The sequence below is a fragment of the Triturus cristatus genome, chromosome 3_2 (assembly GCF_964204655.1).
Source record: "Triturus cristatus chromosome 3_2, aTriCri1.1, whole genome shotgun sequence".
Taxonomy (NCBI): domain Eukaryota; kingdom Metazoa; phylum Chordata; class Amphibia; order Caudata; family Salamandridae; genus Triturus; species Triturus cristatus.
The window spans coordinates 307,558,561-307,574,928 of NC_140584.1; the positions used below are offsets into that span (position 1 = coordinate 307,558,561).

Genomic DNA, 16,368 nt, shown 5'->3' on the forward strand with positions numbered 1-16,368 from the left:
TAGGGAGGATTGGTACTTCCTATAATGGTTTCTTTGAGTTTCAACCTGCTGTGTCCACTCTCCACTTACCCAGAGGCAAGGAACATTATTCGCAGCACAAAAATACTAATTCTTTTTGACTGGGTTTTTATAAGCATCTTAGAGAAGAGCTAGCCAGACCACTGCATAATTAAACCCCTGTGGAAGGGCAGCCCCTATGAGCTTTCTTTTCAGCGGAGCTTACTAAAGACAGACGGAGGCTTCTTTGTGTACAAGGTAGGGCCACTGGTACATGGTGTATCAAATAGGGCTAATCTGGCTAACAGTTATAGTGTCAACTTTAGGAACTGTGTCAAGGAGTACATGAATCCCTGTGATAAGCACTGCACTTAAGGGGAAGCATTTCCAACTATTTTCAATTTCAGATGGCATTATTGTGATATCTAAACAGTGCAGACCTTGCATGAGAGGGCAGCAGAGCATTTTACATGTAAAAGTGGATAAGGAAGGAGAGGTTAATGGAGAAGAGGAGGATGTGAAGTTCTTCCACTAATAAAAGCAGGAGTGGGCAAGTCAAACAAAGATGGGATGGTTTCAAAGGATGGGATTTTGGAAGTGAAGGACCATTTCTTGTTTTCACTGCCTTTGCCATGTTAGGGTTGTGCGCGGCATACATGTACCTAGTGGGATGATGGAGTTCGTGTTTGTTTGGTTGGCCTGTAGATGGCAGTAATGTGAACTGGATGCCTGACAAAAGAGGGTGTTTAGATAATATCCATGTACGTGGGGAGCTGAGGGAGAGTCATATGCATTGGTTAGCAATCATGCATGCAGCTTTATGCAAAACAGCCTTCAGATGGTAATATACAGATCGATCAATCAAAAGCATATACAATAGGTCTCTAGTATACTTTCTGGATGAGTAGTGACAGCAGAGATTAAAGGTACAATGATTACGTGATCCAATTTTAGCCATTGTGGAAAACGTTTAGTAACAGTTATATATGAGCATCACTCGGCTTGGCATATGGAATCTTCGACAGATTGAGAGTTGCAACATCTCTGAACACTTCAAGAGCGTGGCCACTGGAGGGCTACAGGGATAATCAGGTACCCGCCCACACCCACTTCATTTCACCAAGTATCATACGGATACTTCAATGAGCAATGCCCCTGGGACATGCTCAAGAATATCCTATCCTACCCCATACAGGACAGACTGCTCCAAAGGGCGCACCTTCATCCCGTTGACTGCCCTTCCCAATTTACTAGCATATACATTATAGCAACTCAGGTGTTCACATCTCTCGTTGTATGGCGGCTTAAATGCCTGCTCTATGGCGTTTAATCTGTTATGTAGCACTTTTAGTTCAGGTACAACCTCCTCATGGGCCCCAATGCTAAAATACTCGATACCCCTTCCCCATTTTTTTTTTATTGTGATGTAGACTACTTCAAGTGCCTAATGGGCCAGCTACCTTGCCTGAGCATGTTTATAGGTTGACCGACAGGTATGGAAACAGTTTTACGGAGGTACAGTGTTGAAAAGTACCAGCAGTGCAGAGTTGTGATGCTATTTGGGACTGTGGTAACTTCAGTGCCTTTCACCTATTACTTTATCTTTGTAGGTTATATACTGTTACCACTGTGAAGCTTACTAAAATTTAATTTTGTACATGCCTATCCTTTAACAATATGATGTAATATAAAGTTTAGCTGATGCCAATAGAAATAGTTAAAAATATACTACATAGAGACGGTAGAGACAGATGCTATTAGCAGGCTCTTACCATAGTTATTAGTCTCGGCTTTCCTCATGCCAACCTGCTTCTGTAAATTATGAAGGAGTGTGAGGCTTTTCTAAGCGTATCTACTGCTACTAAGGAGAATGGCATGTGGTGACCTGACTTTCCTCACATCCGTCTGACTCTGTAAATGAGGAAGAAGGGCAATGGTCTTGCGTTTCCTTCTGCATATCTATTGCAAATAGTGTAAGGTGTGTGGTTTCTTGATTTTCTCAGGTCTGTCTGTTGTGGTAAAAGAGGATGTTGGGTGATGGCTGGCTTTTCTCTCGTGTCACTGCTCAGGCTGACACTGTCACTAATTAGGAACAGCGGAAAATTCCACCCAGTGACAAATAGCAATAAAGAAGTTCGAAGTTGCAGATTCGTAGGGTGTCCTTACTACTGGTCCTGTAGCTTGGTTAAGAGATCCTTACCTGCATTTTATGTCATGACTGCTCCTACTCAATGATGGAAGAAGTTCTTGCACTGAGAGGCTAAACGTGTTGAAGGGGAAATGAATTGCAGCAGTGAGCATAGTCCTGAGTCTCTCAGATGCCTTCAACACAGTGGATTATACTAACCTCATCTAGCACCCAGATGCCTCGAATGAGATTCACTGAAATTCCTTCACTTGTTCTTCTCCTACCTAACCAACCAACCAAAACTAGTCCATTCACATTTGCCCATCTAAGTCTCATTATATCCCTACCACCTACAGAATACCTCAGAGTTCCAGACTGTCAGATTCACATTCAACCTCTAAAGCCTCTTGAGACTCGACGTACCAATAATAGCATCAAAATTCACTAATATGCTAATAACACAGAACTCGGTTTGAAAGTCTCCTCTGCTCCTGGCATCCAATACCTCAAACACTGTCTGTACATCATCAGACCTGGACGTCCAGGACCTTCCTGAAGCTCAACTCCTTAACACAGAATTCCTGCTATTCGCCAAAAGAACAAGTTACCTTTCGGAATCACTGTTTCTGGTATATACTCTAACTGCAGTTTACTCACCTTGTGAGCTTTCTCCAGCGCCAAACTGCATCTGGAGACTCAAAAAGCAGTGCTCCCGTGCACTGGTAGATGGTGCCATGTGGCTCCGCACTGACTTCGTTCTACTCCAGAACTGGGAAGTGGGTGGGCGGTTAGAGATCAGCAGTAAGAGCGTCAACTGGAAAGAGCGTTACTGATATTAAGGAACTTCTCCTTCTGATGGACACTTCCAACCACAGATTCTTCACCTGTTGAATAGATATCAAAGCAGTATCTCCCAAGGTGGTGGATCTGTTGAATGCCTCAGATCAAGAGGGCCTTCAGGATCGAACAGGAAAAATGCCCATCTCGACAAATTGGACAGTAGAGGCAACAGTTGAATGTGTATTGGTGTCCACGTAGTAGCCGGACTGATATCCAGGAAAGATACTCTGTGTGCCAACACAGTGGAAGCAGCCTTGTTCTAGTGGAAACACCTCTGACCTTCTGAAGGCTGCTTTTTTAAGCCAATTCATAACATATCATTAGACAGAGCACTACCAATCGTGAGATGGTCTGCTTCTGCACCGCCATGCCCTTCAATGGTCAAGAAAACCCCACAAAAATCTGTTTGTTCACCTAATGTTCCTTGGTACGACTGATGTAGAAGAACAGCGCTCTCTCGAGCCCCAAGTGATGTAGTCTTTCCTCCTCTTTTGAGGGCTGAGAAGTAACAAAGGTCAGAAGAGTGATTGCTTCTCTGATTTTTTGTTTAAATTTGTTGATTGGTTTTCCATTTTATGGTACGCATCAGATCAATAGTTACATCAGAATACAATTTTTTCCATCAATAATTAACTTGAGCGACCGTGCATCTCAGTATGCTTCCATTAAAACTTTAAACTGTGTTCAACATAACATTGATGTAACAGGGTGAAAAAACACATTTATCCCTCCTCGCAAAGCTGAAATAATAATGGTGGCGCCTCGTTCTGAACTTCGTATAACATATTACCATGTTGCTTATCTATTTACATGTGTGTCACTCATAACTATGCGTTTCTTTAGGTGTATGCCTCTGCTGAGGTCCTAACTACATAACAGGTATCTGCCGTGCGTTGTGTTGTTTGGCCTGGGTAAATGTTAGCCAGGGGAGGGCACAGGTCCCGCTACACAGCGCATAGTGCTGAGCCCACGACGTGTGTAATATTTCTCCTTGCACACTTCGTCCAGCCCGCAGGATACTAGCTAGCCACTTACACAGGTGCACTATCTGATTCCTAGGGGTGATTCTGCCATATAGCACGAAAGTCTGTCAGAATTGCATCCCAATCGTCGCCATCGGCTGTTTCCGAATACCCATCGCGTCTTCCCAACGCAGAGCTATGCTCTCCGCCTGCGCCCAGCAAAGTAGCGACTGGAATCAGGATTTCGCCGGTGGAGGTTCTGGTGATTTCCATCACTGCATGAGTAGGCGCTTGGCTACTATTTGCCCTAAGTCAACATAACGGGATGTCACTTTATACTTACTGGACCTCTTGTATAACCCCAAGATACACACTTCTCACGACCAGGTAAGCGTACCCTCTGTGTTAGACTTCTGGTGACCTCTCCCTAATATGATTGTATGGATGCACTGGTCCACAGTATATGTAATAAGTCCCCTCTTGACACATCTTAGGCAGCTGGCATCAGTTCAATTGAAGTATTTATTTATTTTGGCTGGGGTCAAGTAAGCCCTGTGTACTATATAGTACTGGATAAGCCGGAACCTGGCATTGCCAGGGATATGGGTAGGACTCTAGAGAATATTGTTATATCCTGCTAATGTTAATCCAATGCTATTCTACCACAAGTGGAATGTTAATGTGATGATGCTGTCAGAATGTTGGGGATCTGTCAGAGAAGGGACAGTTGACTGGGCAGAGCTGCCTGCTGCCTGCTCCTGGTGGGGTCTCCCTCTGGTCCTGAACTGATTTTGATCTTGTCTTGTTCTAATCTTCCTGTGATCTTGTACCATCTTCTAATAAACCTCTTTAAATCATCTGAACTGAGTGGGCATAATCACTACAGAATTTTGGTGACGATATTCTAAAGAACCTGCTTCTGTCACCTCTACAAGGATTTCAAGCAACTTAAAATACAGAACCTCCTGCAACTCAAGTCAAGGTATCTCACCTGGCATCCTGACCCCACCAGTGACCTCCCATCGGTCGCCCACAGCAGTCTGCTAGTTGTTCTTGTTCGTTTGGGGAAGTGCTATTACAGGAGCTGCCTATTCAAACTCGAGCGTTTACTCCCCACTAACTCTACGCTTCCTATGCTGTGCCTTCATGCGAGGGTAAGCCTGCTTACCAACGTCTACGCTTTGTGCTGTGCCTTCAGTGAGGGTAAGCCTGACATTCACCTACGTCTGTGTTCTATGCTGTTCCTTCAATGAGTGTAAGCCTAACACTTCTCAAGCCTGCCAACGTCTGTACCTACTGTCCTGCTTTACTGACAGTTCCTGTTCTTCTGTGAGGGTAAGCCTGCCAACGTATGCGTCTGGTGTGGTCATCTTTGCCTGCTGTTCCTACAGTTCGTGAAAAGTACTATTTTTCTTACGCATGCAGCACCTCAAGCGTCCCAAAAATTAGTTTGTGTGTTTCCACAGCGTGTCAACATAAAGGAACTAGGATGCTGTTGTTGTCTCTACAGCATCTGTTTCTTATGCAGCACAAACCATCTCTTTCTATGTTTACAGCGGTAATTATAGACTGACTGTGTTATTGTTTCAGCATGAAGTGAGGTGTTGCTATTTTGCCTCTTCGTTCTACTGTGTCTCCAGCAGCTTTTAAAATGGCACCTTTTGGGACTGTTTTCACCTTCACACATGGACCCCTCGTTCCTCTTTATGCTCCTAAGTTGTGAGTCTACTTTTACTTTCTACATGGGGCACAGTTGATGATCACGCTATCTGTGCCATACATATTTAAAAATAACTAATTTTTCTACAGGCTCTCACCAGCGCGAGCCATACCTTTTGAATGTGGCCTCACGAGCGTTTTCTCCTCGTCTTCTCCTCCTCTCTTTAGAGAGACTGTGACGTGATGCCTTCTTCAAATCAACACTGCTGCCAGTTTAATTCACTGCACGGTTATGCCGGGAGCCATCCGGTGCGGCGTCACCGTGCGTGCCTCCATCTTTTAGTTAGTAGGAGACAAGTGTTTCAAAAAGTTGTGCGCATTTGCAACACAAATGCGTGTGAGGTTGAAGAAGCGTCATGTTCAGCTATGAGGTATTTTCAAGATTATTCTACATCGGCACATGGATTTCTCACGCTTTGTCTACCAATTACTGATAGTGTGGTTGTGACGGTCTTTCCATGAACTCTCTGAACACTGTTGGGAAGGTTTGTCTGAGCGACTATGTTTTCACGTCATATACAGTGTATTTTTTTTTCTTGATGACTCAGTGTGACTCGAGTGCAGTTTTTGTTTGCCCAATATTGTGGGTTGATATCTTCAATTCAATCCTAATACTACCATGCCATCTAGTGGCCATCTATCTCCTTTGCAGGAGCATATTCTAATTTCCAGTTTGAATACTCGTTGGTCTGTTTTGTTTTCAGCAGCACAAATGGAGTCTATGACTGTGTGAGCACACAGGTGGATGTCATTCAAGTTTTCAAGTACTTTCATCTACTGATAGTTTCTTCGTTTCACTGCCAAGTTTATTGATTTGCTGCCTATTATGGCATGTCCTCATAAAGTGTCACGATCTGTCCCACGCTTTGTCTGTTATTTCGGTGATAGGCAAACCTTTGTCAGTTTTCTATTCAGCTTGCTGTTTTGTTTTGCAGTACATTTATAATGCTTGACTTTCAGCACATTCAGAAAATGCTTTATAATCTTTAAGTCATGTTATGTTTATGTACTGTTTTATAATGCTGATGTATTCACTCTCACAACTGTAATTCTGTGATGTTTTTGGGATTGCAATGTGTTTCTAGTTCAATTTGCCCGCAGTGGGTTTACGTCCCATTTGCTCATTTGACAACTCCTGTTTTACGTCTTGAGCCTTTTTACTCAGGGCAACTATGGAACGGTTTTAGTCCGTTTTGCATCTTTTATGCATCTCTTTCCTAAGAGATAAGTCTTGGGTCTCTACTCATTTATTTTGGGTTCCTACCCAAAATGATAACGTTTACGTTGTTTCTGTGCAGTGTGGAAGCGCCATACTAGTTGTCCATACACGGACACCTCTTGTTTTATCGGTTTACCCTACATAGGGTGTGTATTTCTTTTGTGCACAACTCTATTCTCCCTCCTGGGAGCTATGCAAGGGTGTAGCCCCTTTGCATTAAGTATATGGGTTCCCACCCATACACTGTCAATTCTCATGCAAAGGTCACAGTCCTTTTGAATTAACACGGATTCTTACCCAAATATTCAGTTTATTCTTTGGAATATGTCATGAGTACCTACTCATATGTGCTGTTTAACACAGATACATTACTACTGTGCACGGTGTGGTTTTTCCACACAAAGTTTGTCCTTACACATATTGTGTATGGGGAGTTTTCCCAGTTTTGTGCACAACGCATCTCTATCCCAAGAGATTAGTCATGGGTTCTCACCCATGCATTCTAGTTCACATATTTAGCTTATGTTTATACCCTATTTGAGTGCATTTCATGCTTTCATTGCTAAGTATGTTCTGTTGATATTCTATTTTTATTCCTATTTTTGCACTGTTATCTTTGCATTACATTTTTGTCATTGCGTTATGATAATGGTGTTTAGATGGGGAAATCACCCTTATTTTTCCTCATCTTCCTTGTTTCTTTCTTCTTTTCTGTTTTCCTTCTGAGGTCTTCTTTTCGTGTCTCTTGTGGACTCTGGACTTTCCTTTTCGGTCGCGTTTTCTTCCTCTGCGTTTGTCGCAGCCTGTAGCCCTGTGTTCTGTTAATTTTCCATTTTCAGCCCCCATTTCATTCCTGTTCTGGCCAGAGGGTGCGTTTTGGGGGAGTCTTTTGTGCTTTCTTTTATCCTTTTCTCTTACGTTGTTGTTTTTTTTCTTCTTCGCTGTTGTGTAAGAAGGGAGGATGGTTTCTATGTTTGATTTCCCTTCTTCTCTGTTCCTTGATTTCCCGCTTGGTTGCTCTTCTTTCTATGGTTGTTCTCACACTGCTCTTCTTTTGATGGATGTTCTTTTATTGTTGTTCTTTTTGCTTTTGTATAATCATTTTGCTTTCACTTTCTCAGGTTCTTCTCTTTATAGCTTTTTGTTTCCCCGTATAAGAAAGGGGAATATGTTATATCCTGCTAATGTTAATCCTATGCTATTCTACCACAAGTGGAATGTTAATGTGATGATGCTGTCAGAATGTTGGGGATCTGTAAGAGAAGGGACAGTTGACTGGGCTAAGCTGCCTGCTGGCTGCTCCTGGTGGGGTCTCCCTCTGGTCCTGAACTGATCTTGATCTGGTCTTGTTCTAATCTTTCTGTGATCTTGTACCATCTTCTAATAAACCTCCTTAAATCATCTGAACTGAGTGGACTTGATCACTACAGATATCCTCACAGTCATGTTCAATGCTGGGGCGCTGCAGATCCATATCCCAGTGGGCGAGAAGGGATTCCAGTCACGGCGCTGTGTGTATCCTTAATGATTCCGCAAACCATCTGACTAGATGGCGACCCGTGCCTAGTTCATGCAGATTTTGCATAGTCAGATGAGTGGCCGGCTCCTGTGCCACATTACCCCACACCGCTTGCAGCATGCGTGCCACCGCCGCATGTAATAGGAACTGACCCCAGGGTAGGCCCGTGTCTTCAGCAAGGGTATCGAAGGGCAGGAGCTGTTCCTCGCTATACAAGTCCCCTAATGTTAGAATACCCGCCTCCTCCCATTGGGGTAGTTCCGCACTTGTGATTCCTCGTTGTCTTCTTGGTGTGCCTAGAATGGGGAGAGACGGCGCATACGGGGTCACATGGCACGTGATTCGCAGGCTGCGACTGAAGCAGTGGTGGGCCACCTCCACCAGTAACTGGGCAGGTGGTCTGCCCTTTCTATTAGGGTGGAACAGCGCCACCATCTAAGGGTGGGTGAGCCCCAGGGCACGAGCCACTGAATCTTCCAGGTAGCGCTCGCCGAGCCATCTCGTGACCCATTGAAGCTGCGCCGCAAGATAGTATTGTTCCATATCGGGATTGTTCCATATTGTGTAGGGAAAGACTTCCGCTGGTCGCCGAAGGGTACATCTTGATTAGCGCCACCCTGCTGCGCGCCCTGCCCGAAATTAACTTCAGCACATTCAGCTCTAAATTTTTGAACAGCGTTGGTTTAAGGCACAGGGGAACATTTACAAAGTGGTACAGTAGTCACGGGAGGACTACCCTCTTGAGCAGTGCAATCCGCCCCATGATCGTCAGAGGTAGAGTGCCCCAGAAAGTCATCAGTGCACGTTTTTGCGAATTCAAGTAATATTCTTTCTATCGATGTATAAGATGCCCTAACGTCTCAGGTATATAAGCAGGTCATCCGCGTATAACGAGATGTCATGCATGCCATCACCATAGGAGATCTCCCACTCATCTTGTGTTTTGCGCAGTGACTCGGCCAGTGGCGTGATGGCCAGCGCAGACAGTAACGGCGAGAGCAGTCACCCCTGTCGTGTACCTGGTTCGCTTGGGATCCGATCTGATAGGTGCGGGCCTGTATTAACTCTAGCTACCGGTTGGATATAAAGAAGGTGGATGAGGCTTAGGAACTCCTCCCCCAGGTCATATTTACGTAGCGCAGCAAACAAGAAACCCCACTCTAAGGTGTCGAATGCCTTTTCCAGATCTATTACTAGGCATCCACAATGGTCCCAGTCTCCCCTAGTGTAGTGAGCCAACCTGAAGAACCGACGGAGATTTAGAGACGCGCTGTGAACCGGCACAAAACCATTTTGGTCCGTGTGAACCAACTTTGGGACCAGCGGAGCCAGCCTACACGCTGGCAGTTTAGCTAGAACCTTATAACCAGTATTTAGGAGTGCTAGCGGGCGGAATGAGCCCAGCAGGTCTGCGTTCCTATTTGGCTTTGGTACGGACACGAATAAAGATTCATGCAATGTATCTGGCACAATCCCAGTCTCCAGCGCATTACAATACATGGAGAGAAGCTGCGGCGCCAATGTTTGCTGGTAGGCTCTATAGTATTCAACCGGGAACCCATCGGGCCCCGGAGATTAACCAGTGGCCAGCGAGCATATCGCCTCCTGTATTTCTGGCAATGTGAGCGGCTCATTCAATCTCTCTCGTTGGTCGGCAGTGATTTGTGGCAGGGAGAGTGGGGAGAGGAAGGAGTCCAGCTCCTCTGCGGTCGCACAGTGCGCAGCTTTGTATACGCTGGTGTAGTGCGATATGAATTCTTTATGTATATCATGCAGTTTGGTGAGTATTTGTCCGGTGGCGGACGGTAAACCCAGTATAGGTATTGCATGTTACTGTTGAATCATGCGCGCAAGTAGCCTGCCTGCCGTGTCAGCTGTGGCATGAGAGCGTGCTGCATGCCATGTGTAGTTTAAGCAGCGTAATCTCTCTAGCACCTCCGTGTGTTTCTGTATTTGCACGTCTATTGCTTGTTGCGTGGCCCCACCATGCAACAAGTCGGCCTCCAGTCTAGTTAGGGTATGCTCAATGCAGCTTATTTCGTCATTGAGTTGTTTTCAGACTGACCAGCTTAAGCCCAGGCGATGCCCCCTGATCGCTGCATTTCCCGCATCCCACAGTACCCCTACATCAGTAACGGAGCCAGTGTTTTCTTCAAAATATGTGCCTTTCGCCACGTCTATTGTCTGCCTGAATGGGGGGGGTCTTCAAGTGCTAGGGGCTTCAGCCTCCAGAGATGAGTAGTGAGTCCATCTTTATCTCCCTGCAACTGTAATACATGGGGGTTGTGGTCTAAATGCGTTTTACCCAAGTAATCTGCTCTGACACATTGCGTCAGCACATGCTGGGTTGCAACAAAACAGTTGATGCGGACATGTAGTCCATGTGGATGAAAGTAGTAAGAGTACAGGCGCGACTGCGGGTTAAGGGCTCTCCACACATCCGACAGTCCCCAGCGGCATAACCACTCACACAGCCCTCACGCGCTCGATACTGAATTTGTTTGAGACAGAGGAGGGACGGACCTGTCAATGGTGATGTCAAGGACCAAGTTAATCCCCGCCTAGTAGCCAGGGAACATCGCACCAGCGGAAGAGTATGCCAGACACTGTATGCCAGAACGTGTTCCGATTCGTGTTTGGGGCATAAATAGAGCCTGTCACCATACGTTTCCCATTCAGTAGCCTCTTAGACAGGACATATCTGCCGTAAGTATCAATTTCGGTCTCTTCTGGTGTAAAGTGTGTCCCAGTTCTGATCCAAATTAGGGCCAATTCTGGCAAAAGAAGAATAGCCTGTGGCCAATACCTAACCTTTCCACCATTGCTGTAGTTTACGGATCTCCATCTGTGCTATGTGGGCTTTGTGACGCTTAAGATACGTAGATGTTATGTCTGCGGGCCGGCGTGTGCAACCCCCAGACATTCCAGGCGACTACGTTGGTGGGTGGCATGTGTCAAGAGAAGAGTGTAGCACCGTGCGTACCCCACCCAACAACCCTAGGGATGGGTAGCTATGCATAGTGTCGTCAATAAGTGCGCAGCGCAACCATGGGAGTTGAAGGTTCATGTGACCATCGTCGCTTGAAATTGGCGAGAGAGAGGGAGCTGTGTGGGACTAAACTTGGATAGAGCAGAGGGACAACAGGCATCTGCCAAAACAATTAACAATGCCATGTGGCAACTGATGGCTATGTATGCCGATTTGAACGTGGCACGGTGGGTGAAGGAGTTTGAGTGATGCACAGTTAGCGTAAAGCGCCTTAGCATTGTGAGCCCGTGTGACCCAACTGTTCGCTTGTGTTTGACTTGTGTGGTGCACCAGGCGCCCATCAGTCAGTGCGCGCACAGGGAATCCGGCTTGGCCTAGGGCGCCCCGCACATGTGCCATTGGGATGCCATGTGAAGTGTCTGGCTAATCTGGGAGGTTGGGTGTTCAGATTTGATGTAACTGCATACATACATAGCCATCAAGTGTGTGGTATCACTACATTAAATCGTGTACAGTCTGCAGCGTCACCACAGGGAGCGACAGAGTCCTCGCCATTTGGCCACATAGCCAGTGACCTGCCTCCGCTCAGCGAATGTTCTGACAAAGCATCAGTGTCTCTGCTAGGCTGTCTATTTCCCATGCTCTCCACTGCTCTCAGGATGCACTGTATTTCTTGTAGTGCTTGTTCTGGAACCTCCCGCTTGTAGTTTGTATCTTTTGCGACCTCTTGTGTTAGACTCCTTTACGTCCCCTCTCTGACTTGGCGAGGTAGGTTCGCCTGCGGAACCGAGCCAATCCCATGCATCTGCAGCCTCGCTCAAAAAGTGAGTGGACCCATCTGCGATGACCCGTAGTCGGGCTGGAAATCTGGAGGGAGTATTTTATGCCCAGCTCTCGCATTCGCCTCTTGACAGGGAGGACGTGCTGCACTGCTTCTGCATGCCTGCTGCGTAGTCCGGGAAGAAAAGGACCCGAGAGATGTCGACTTTGATTGACTCCATTCTTCTGGTTTCGCGGAGTATCGTGTCTCTGTCCCTAAAGTTTAGTAGACTAAATAGGAAAGGGCGAGGTCTTACACCAGGTGGAGGTCGGACTGACTGCACCCTGTGTGCTAGTTCTACTGTGAAGCAGTAACTTCATTCAGGATTCAACGTATAAGGAAGCGTCCCTTCCCTCCGCACCTTCCAGAAACCCCACCACACGGACATTGTTCCTGCGGGAGCGGCCCTCAGCATCGTCCACTCTATGTTCCAGTGATCTTAGACGTGCAGTGAGTTCTGACATGAACAATGGTCAGTGCCTTGGTGATTAGGGCATTCTCCGTAGTTTCTGCCGCCAGCTCCCCAACCCTCACAGCCAGTGCCTTGTGATCAGCATGCAGGAGAGTAAAGTCCGACGTTACCTTATCTATGCCGCTTTCAAGTGACCCTCTGGTCTGTGCTAGGGTTTCACCGATGCCCGCCACCGCCTGGAGCACCGAATCGATTTTAGTTTCCAGCATGGAAGAACCAGGAGCAGATGCCACATCAGACTGGACTGGCTGTGTGGGGTCGGCTGGGTATGCGCGATTCCTGCGCCCGTCCGGTTCCTACCCATTGCGAATTGTGGGTTGCATGCTTTTGTTCAGCAATATTGCAGCTGGCCGCGTCGTATTGTCTCTTTTGGGTCCTGCGGGGGGGGTCCCCACGTGCTGATCAGGTCTGCAGATTCTGATTGGTGCCGGTCGTCCATGGCCAGGGTTTTCATGGCTTCGCTCGCTTCCAGTCTGCTTCACTTCAGTCTCAGGGGGGGGATCACCTCTATCTGCCGGACCAGGGCCACCGCTCAGCCTCAGCTTGCTTCCTCTCTAGTGCCCTGACTAGGGCGGCCGGCTCCCAGTCAGCCAGGTATCTCGCCACTCCGGTTCCTCGCAGCACATCTCAGCCAGCGGTGGGTGCCCAGTGGCCCAGGCAACTCCGGTCGATACAGTCCCCACTTGGATTGTGGCAGCGCGGTCTCAGCCGCAAGGGGCGGTCTCGGACAGTCACCTCCGTGCTTCAGTTCTGCCTCAGTCTTACTTCGCTTCGGCACCGCAGGTCAGGTGGCTGTTTCGCGAGGACCGAGGTGGCCCGCGGTCCCAAACTTTCACCACGGGTCCCCGCCGGCAGCAGCACTCAGGGGTGTTATCAAGACGACTCGATGGCTTCCACCAGCGAAGGAGAACTGAAGGATTCTCAGGCCACGATGCAGAGCTACTCACAATGCGTCTGCCATCATGGCTGGTTAGCCACGCCCCTCGTGATTGCTTCACTAATATAGAAAGGAGTCAAAACTTTTGGCAGGGACGCAGCAACAGTCCTTAATACTAATTTGTATACAAAAATGTGGTATAACGCAGCTGAACTGAGAAGACCTGAAGCTCACGCTGATGTTATCCCAACCAGAGACAGTTTTTAAGGGCAGGAGACATGAAAACAACTGTGCATTGGTTTGAAAGGGGGTACACATTAGGAAAGTGAGAATCAAATTCACGTCCCACTGTGGCATTACAAAGAGCTTTGTTGGAAACATATGCTGCAAACATTTAAGAAAACACATCACAACAGATGATTTGAACAAGGATCGTTGGTGCATCAAATGTAAAAAGGTAGAGAAGGCCGACAAGTACCCTTTAAGAGTACCCACTGCTAGTCCATGCTGGGTCAAAGATAAAACAAACAAGACATCCAACACTCCGGCTTTCAATAGGTCTGTCCGACGGGTGCAGCACAAAGTCAAAAAACGGATTCCAACATCTGGTGTACACTGAATGTGAAAGGACACCTGGCTGCCACGATTATATCAATGACTTCAGAAGAGATATCACAGGAGATCAGCTATCTCAGCTCAAACACCACACATGGAGGTGCAGGCTGTGCACGCCCAAGTGCAAGACCCTGTCCCTGCCCTGTTGCTGCAGCAGATGATCCTCCAGAAGCAGTAGCCTGATCGGAGAACAGATGCTCAGATGCAGTTTCCAGGTACCACACTCTCCCTGCCCAATTCGGAGCCACTAAAAGGACTTGGCCCGGTCGTTCTCAGCCTTCTTCAGAACTCAGGGCAGGAGAGGTAGCTATGAGAAGGCATATAAAAGGTCCATGCTCCACTGTAAGTGGAATGCATCTCAGAGTGTCTTCATGGAAACGCCAATGTGCAAGTGTGCTGACAATGCACATATTTGGCAGTGGCAAAGATCTAGGCAAGGGTCTGCCCGTCACTGGAAGAAACCCTGCACCACCTCTGAATGTAGCTGCCATTCTTGATCCGCTAGGCATCCCTGGCTGAGATGGTCTGTTCTGCCATTCAACGATCTTGCTAGAAGGTTCACGACCAGAGAGATATTCTGATGACTCAGCAAGTTTTAGAGGCGCAGAGCAACCTAGCTCAGGACCCCACCCAGCCCTGCTTGTTGTAGTATCACATAACAGTGGTGTTGGCGGTGAGAACTTGCATCAGCTTCCCTTTGAGGATTGGCAGGAAGGCCTTCAACACCAAGCAGATTGCCCACAACTTCAGAAAATTGATCTGGGGGTGGGTCTCCAAAGGTTACCAGAATCCTACAAGCTCCACCTCTCTCAGATGATCCCTCGAACCTAGTAGTGATGCATGTGTCACCACTATTGACCCTGAATGGGTTAAGGAGAGGGGTCTGCCGCTGCTCTAATTGCGGTCAAGCAGCAACCACTGCAGATCTTTTACAGTATCTTCTGAAACCTGGATGGAATTCTGACAGGCTTTCCAGGTGCTGGGCCAACTGAGACTTCAGATCCGACTGCAGATCTCACGTGTCATCTGGTATGGACAGCAGATAGGATGCAGGAAGCCAAAGATCTAAAAGCCTCAGAGCCATCCTCATACTGTGAACCAGGGCAGAGGAGATACCAAAGGATTATGGCCCTAATGTCCTGACTCTCTGATCTGGAGGAATGGTTCGAAAGCACAGCACATTTTGGATGGCTACAAAAGGAGTCTGGGGTCATTTTGGCAGATTGACTGAGAACGCCAACGATGTCAGGAGGTTCATCATTGACTGGACGTGGTCCACAACTGACTTAGGTGAGCTGGTCTTCAACAGCCAGTTGTCGAGGTAGACAGGCACCCCTGACCTTCGAAGATGGGTAGTATTCACCGCCATCACCTTTGTGTAGACCTGTGGGGCACTGCTGAGGCTGTAGACAGCACGGCAAACTGAAAGTACTCACAGGCCACCTTGAAAAGCAGGTAGCACTTGTGGGCCTGCCGGACAGGGATTTCAAAATGGATATCCTCCAAGTCCAACACCATCGAGTCGCCAGGATAAGGGCAGGTAGAGCCTGGGCCAGCACGAGCATCTTGAATTTGTCCAATTTTTGTCCAATTTTGGATCTTCGCTATCTCAACACCATCCAGCGAAAGGACAAAGACCTTCGTCCTGCAGGAAGGCTGTGCCTCAAGAATGGCGCAATAGAGGTTTTGAAATGGCTGCAGAAGGGGCAAGGATTGGGATGGTACACAGCACCTGGTGGCCTGGTCTTTGTCCAATGCGGCTACTGCTCTGACCTCAAAAGGACTGGGAGGCTTGTTATGTGGGTGGGGGCAGATTCCACCATTATGTCAAGATCCAGGCATATCCCAAAAAGGGCAAAACTGGTAGGGGGGATTGCAGACTGCTGCCAAAAGGTCCAAAGAGGGTGCATTGGTTAGGCTCTTCAAAAAAGAGTCCTCGTTTTTGCCAAAGAACCAGGACCATGCAAAAGGGTATTTCCATTAGGGATGCCTGGGCATTCCGAAAGGAGCCCATGGATCTCATCCATGCGTGTAGCTCAAGCGCCATGCTTTTCCAAAAGCCCATCCTAGACAGAAAGAGGTGTCTAGCCCTGCTCGGATGACAAAACTTAATCGCATCCTGGTCCTCAACAGTTTGAACCAAGGAAACCCCTACATCCTCTGTAGCCACTGGTAAGATATCACCAACCATGTGCCAGAGTGCATGAGTAC

General features: G+C 47.3%; 1 protein-coding gene across 3 annotated transcripts in view; it reads right to left on the minus strand.

Annotated features, from left to right (window-relative positions):
- RPS6KA1 (ribosomal protein S6 kinase A1) overlaps positions 1–16,368 on the minus strand; it is an 860,823-nt gene that overhangs the window by 252,939 nt on the left and 591,516 nt on the right. The gene's annotated exons all lie outside the window — the stretch shown is intronic.